This window comes from Sinocyclocheilus anshuiensis, unplaced genomic scaffold (assembly GCF_001515605.1).
Source record: "Sinocyclocheilus anshuiensis isolate Anshui unplaced genomic scaffold, SAMN03320099.WGS_v1.1 scaffold1561, whole genome shotgun sequence".
NCBI lineage: Eukaryota > Metazoa > Chordata > Actinopteri > Cypriniformes > Cyprinidae > Sinocyclocheilus > Sinocyclocheilus anshuiensis.
This window is the reverse complement of record NW_015536630.1, coordinates 1,112,492-1,118,726: the sequence shown is the minus strand read 5'-3', so window position 1 is coordinate 1,118,726 and position 6,235 is coordinate 1,112,492. Positions and strand designations below refer to the sequence as shown.

Here is a 6,235-nt window from a genome sequence, read left to right as displayed (position 1 = left end):
GTAAATTTTATGAAGCTACGAGAATACTTTTTGTGTGCAAAAGAAAAAAAAAAAACGACTTTATTCAACAATTCGACTCCTCCCTGCACCCTGTAGCGCCATTTTGGAGAGTATCAGCTGGACGTAAACAACGTATGCTGTTCTGTGTCAGCTGCGTCACACGGATACGCTGTTTTCGTTCAGATCAAATCACAACAACGTAGGAAACAGATCCGGCGTGACGCAGCTGACACAGAACAGCATACGCTGTTTACGTCCAGCTGATACTCTCCAAAATGGCGCTACAGGGTGACGCGGAGGAGACGAATTGTTGAAAAAAGTCTTTTTTTTTTCTTTCGCGCACAAAAAGTATTCTCGTAGCTTCATATAATTGCGGTTGAACCACTGATGTCACATGGATTATTTTACCGATCTCCTTGCTACGTTTCTGGACTTGGGAACATTTCAGTTGCGTTGCTGTCTATGCAGGGTCAGACAGCTCTCAGATTCCATCAAAAATATCTTAATTTGTGTTCCGAAGATGAACGAAGGTCTTACGGGTTTGAAATGACATGAGGGTGAGTAATTAATGACAGAATTTTCATTTTTGGGTGAACTATCCCTTTAAACTCTTATCAGCGCATACACTTGAACCAAAATCATCTTTGCTGAATCATTATTACTGCCATTAATACATGCAGCCATGAGCTATTATGATCAACTATATACTTAATATTGAAATTAAGAATGTAAACTCTAAATAAATTCACTTTCTTTAAAAAAAAAAGTCACTTTAAAGTCCGCATGAACTGGAAGTTGCTGCCGACTTTATTTCAGTGTAGTGACGTATTTCCAGCTGAAACGGAATACTGAATAGAGGGCGGGGTTTTATTTTAGGGCTCCTCCTCTCTGGAGGGGCGTGGCTCGCCCAAGCCGTCAAGCTGACATCATCAGAGAAGGAACACCATTCCACAGCGGAAGCAGATAATCAGATTTTGATTTAGATTACTAAGACAAACTATTTTTTAACTTGCACGGGTTAATTGTTCACCTTAAGACTAACAATGTGCACTAACAAAATAAATATTGTAAATTTTGATTTCATGTGGACTTTAATGGTCTTATTGTGCACATTTTTTTAAATAACACATTATATACAGCAAAAAACTTTTGGGATAAATTAAAAATAATTAAAAAAAATCATAAACAGTGTAAAAAATAAACAAAAGAAAAATAAAAGAAAATAATGAAAAAATAAAAATTTCCCGTCTCTTAAACATTTTTCTGCTGACATAACCAAGGTCATGCAGCAGGGAAAATTAATATTAGACAGTAATATTAAACACCACTTTAATGACCTGATTTTGCCTTTTTTTTATTTGTTCTTAAAAATTCACTACATTAATGTAAAAAAAAAAAGTTTTCATTAATTGATTAAAATAAAACAAAAATGTAATAAAACAAAACAATAAAAAATAAATGAAAATAAAATGCAGTAGGGAAAAAAATATATTTGACAGAAATATTCAATTTAAAGACTGGTTAGTGCACAATTTTTGTATTTAAAATAATGTACACCACCTTTTTCTAAAAAAAATTTTTCATAAATTTAAAATAAAAAAAAACTAAACCAAAACAAAAAAATAAAATGCAGCGGGTAAAATTTATATTTGACAATTATATTCGCTTTAATGGCCTTATTGTGCACAATTTGTTCTCTTTAAAAGAGCATACAATACATTATTCTAAAGAGATTATTTTTCATAAATTCATTCAAATAAAATAAGATACATTTTAATACTAGACGATAATGTTAAAGGTCATCTTAATGGTTTTATTGTACACAATTTTTATATTAAAGTTTTTTTTTCACAAATTCATCAAAATAAAAATAAAAAATAATAAAATAAAATAAAAAACTTTCTCTGTCTCTGCTGACATAATCAAGGCTATTAAGCAGTGACAATTCACATCAGTAATATTTTTGCCTACTATTTATAAGCCATCCCAAAAATCTCTCTAACATTGTACAAGCACATGTATTTTCTCTGACTTACGAGGTTGATGAGCTGGGTGTGCACTACGTCCTCCACCAGGGCGGCGGTCTCGTGCAGCGGTCTGCGAGCATCACCGAGAGCTAACCTGAGAGACAAATACACAAGCAGTGTGTTTACGCTCCTGACCGACATGTTTCACAATCACCATGTCAATCCCACAACCCTTATTTTACTTTAGATAAATAATCTAAAATGGATTCTCTGTTAATGCCATCACAGCAAGCAAATGTTCATGAAATGGCAATTAACACACAGTTAAGCCCTCGGTTGGGTAATAAAAAGGCATCAGCCATTCACAGCAATAGCTGACATTCATTATAGAGGGCTTGAGTATCCAATGCAAGAGCTATTTACAAAATCTGAAGGCTTTTATTCACAGTTTTTCCCACACTGCAGCTGCCAAAGCTTCCCACATCGCAGTGTGCTTAATATCGACACAGCGGTTTCATCCAATAGTAGCACAAACCACTGCACAGCCACAGACTCTCCCTATAAAAGAGCAGAAGATGGGAACTTCCACGAGGAGCTCAACACTTTAGATGGAAGAGGCTTCATCAAGCAAACTGCATTTCACACAGAACCATGACAAATGATTTACACTTATTTCATTAGGGGGAAAAAAGCCATTTTCTTTAAGAAGTGACATAATTCTGGTCGAAAACCACAAGTTATGTCTAAAAGAGATTTCATCATTGGTTTTATTTATATGGCTTATTGATTCCCCTCTTTAAACTACACAGTGTTAAACTATACTTACTAGCCATTAAGTATGAGTATATTTAACCCTGGCAAAAAAAGAGAAAATACTAGTGCCTAATTGCATTTTTATTTACTTCATATGGTTCAAAGACACATAAAGTGCTCATGGAATCACCTAGCGCTCAAACTCTGGCTCCGTGCGTCTGGTTATTGGATATCTCAACTGTAACTGTCTTCAATTAGCTTTTATTGCGTTCCTGGTATTTCTACTTCTTTCACCTAAATGCATTTTAATCCAAACGCCTCCCAGAGGAAAAAAACATCATTTACTCCAGTGTTGTAATTTATTCCACTTGTTTAGTTACAAAGTATTTCAGATCAGATAAAATAAAATAACAAATAAAATTAAAAAGTGTAATTTAGTCCAGTTGTTTAGAATTTGAGCTAAGACCGGGACACAAAATTAAAAAAAATTAAATAAATAAATAAATAATAATAATTAAAAAAAAAAGAATAAAAAAAAAAGAATAAATTCCACTCGTTTAGAATTTCAGCTCAGATCAGGGCATTTTGCAAGACCTTTTGCAACACCGAGCCTTAAAAATAATAAATAAAATAATAAAAAATTAAATGTAATTATAAAAAATAAAATAAAATTATAAAAAATAAAATAAAAAACTGAATTGCAATCAGTAGAGGACAATTTTTTGTCATCCCAATGTTTTCTTTTCAATACAAATACACTGATACTCTTGATACGTTTCTAGCGTCAACATTAGTGGATATGAATATGGATGTTGACATCACGTACAGTATATTTATCATGCATCTCTTATGAATATTCAATTCTGATCATTATTACAATCATTATTACAAAATAAACCTGTTCAGATTGATACAAGGTCAGGGTCCTGTACATTACAATTTAGCTTATCTTCTAGCTTTTATAGTTTGATAACTTTTATAGAAAAGCTAATATTACTCAATATCTCCAAAATAAGGTCTACAATCATGCTGCATGATTGAATGAATCCTCCCTCTTCATTTGACTTTGACCAGATGAAGTGAGCTCAGTGTCACGATAAGAATCGCATCCTTTCTCTTTCTAACATCTAAGCGGGCATGCGGTATCATCCTTTTGCAAAAATAAGCTGAATGTTTGTATAGAGATGTTGGGTTGCGATGTTTACGCGCCTGTGGTGCGCTGACGGCCTCCTCCGCCTCTTTCCATCTCGCCAGCTGCCCGTATTTGCTTAGAAACAGAGAGAGCAATGTGACTGATGTAAACACATTGATTTGACAGTCCTGATTCCAGAAAACAATCAGTGTTTAATTACAGTGCAGAGATCAGAGATGCTTACAGTAAACATCTCGTCCACAGGGGCCCGGGGCCAGATGACCAGCATCATACAGAGAGCCAGCGCGACTAGCTAGGAGGAGTTTGAAGAAAAAATAATATTTAAAAATCAACATCAGCCAGTTTACGTTCTCAATACACATTCCTGGTCTTAATTTGAAAGATTCATCACATGCACGTTATTCTACAGGAAAAAAAAAGTCTTCATAATATTTCGTTAAAGTGCATTAAGTTGCTCCATCTCCGAAATGACTTTCCCTTTTGCTTGACATCAGCTAGGACACAAGCTACTGATTACATGCTATTTAGACAGCTTTAGGAGACATTTAAATGTATTTATTGAGTAAAATTAATGCTGCTGTTGAAGGTAATGCAGTAATGGTTAACTAAATTGTATATTTTACACATGTATTATTTTAGATATAATATTAATAAATAAAAAAATTATCTAAATACCATTGTTTTTAAAAGTATCTTTTTGATTCTTTTAAAAAGCGAAGTTCAAAAAATAATAATTTTATATTTTCTTTGTTAATTATCAGTTGTCATGAAGGGCAAAATTAGCTATATAGACCAAAAGCACTTTTTGTACCAGGCTGTAAACATTTTTTTTTCTGCAGTAAATTTGGGCATTTTAACATGGGGAGTCTATGGGACTGACTCCCTTTTGGAGCCAGCCTCTAGCGGCCAGTTGATGAATTGCAGTTTAAGTCACTTCCGTGTTGGTTTCACGAGAGAGACAGGGAAAGTTGCCGCTTGGTTTTAGTCCATTGGCCGAGACTGATTTTTACTAAACCCCTAAATGTATGATCAGGAAATATTCCTGTGACCTCCCCTCTCTCATAGCTACAAGGTGTGAGTAGATATGTCTCATCATTTTGAGGTAAATGTGTTAAAAATCTGAAAAATATGTGTGTACCGAACACCTTTTTTCTGCAATTAAGCACACCTTTTCGGAGTTATTCCATAACATTTAGTTTGTATATGTATACCACTGTTCAGAACTGTGCTAGCTGACCATGTGCTGTTTAGCATCTTTGAGCGAAGTTCAAAAATATCTAAAATTGTCACTACCGAAACATTTGGTGGAGTTTCGGTAGTGACATCTTTGGTTTTTTTTGGCGTTATCCCATAGTATTGTCACTACCGAAACATGTCATCATTGTTTCATTAGTAACAAAAAGGAACACATAATTCTCATATTTGGGGGAAATAAACAAAATTTTAGTACAATGATGCAATTGTTTTTGTATTTTAGTATGTTTTAGTAGTTTTAGTATGCAAGTTAAAATTCTGTAATATGATGTGGTCGCTATCAAAGCATTACTGTCACTACCGAAAATGTGCTGTCACTGCCAAAACATGGGATGTTTTGACAAAAAATAAAGTATACTGAATATCAGCTAGGATGTTATGATAGTTTTTGGTTCAATGTATATTCAAACTAATGAATCCTTAACTTTGAAATCAGTATGATCAACTTGTTGCCTTTTACAAAGAAAAACTGGATTCAAAACACAACAAATCTCATAAATTACACTTGAAATACTGTTAAAAATGTAATTGTTATTGATTTACCTCTGAAATGTTTTTTATAAAATAGCAAAAAAATATATATTTACAATGTAGATGTAAGCAAAATCTTAATAGGCAATATAACCCTTCTAATTTAATTATTATTACTGTTTCGGTAGTGACAAATTTGGGGAGAGGACAAATATTACAAAACTTTCTGAAAATACAATATGAGAATTAACTGTGCAATTACTAGAAATGTGTACCTTGGATATTATACAATTTGCATACATACATTTTTTTTTTTTTAAATAAGACAAATTTAAAAAAATTATACTAGATAACGTTTATAATAATATTTGTATTATTTTATTTAATTAATTCATTAATTAAATATCACAAAAATTTAATAATATTGAAATTTTATTTTTTTTGTTTTTATTTAATATTTAATATAAAATTTTAATATCATTTATATTAATATGATATTATAATATTAATATCAATACTATAAAAACAGATACATATATTATTAATAATTATTATTAATTACAATATTTTTTCTTTAGTGGTCTAGACATCTACAAATCACTAAACCTTGTATCTAAAAAAAAAAAAAAAGAGGTTT

At 32.2% G+C, this 6,235-nt stretch overlaps 1 pseudogene; it reads right to left on the bottom strand.

Annotated features, from left to right (window-relative positions):
- The window catches only part of LOC107653894 (transcription initiation protein SPT3 homolog), a 136,408-nt pseudogene that overhangs the window by 67,047 nt on the left and 63,126 nt on the right, over positions 1-6,235 (bottom strand).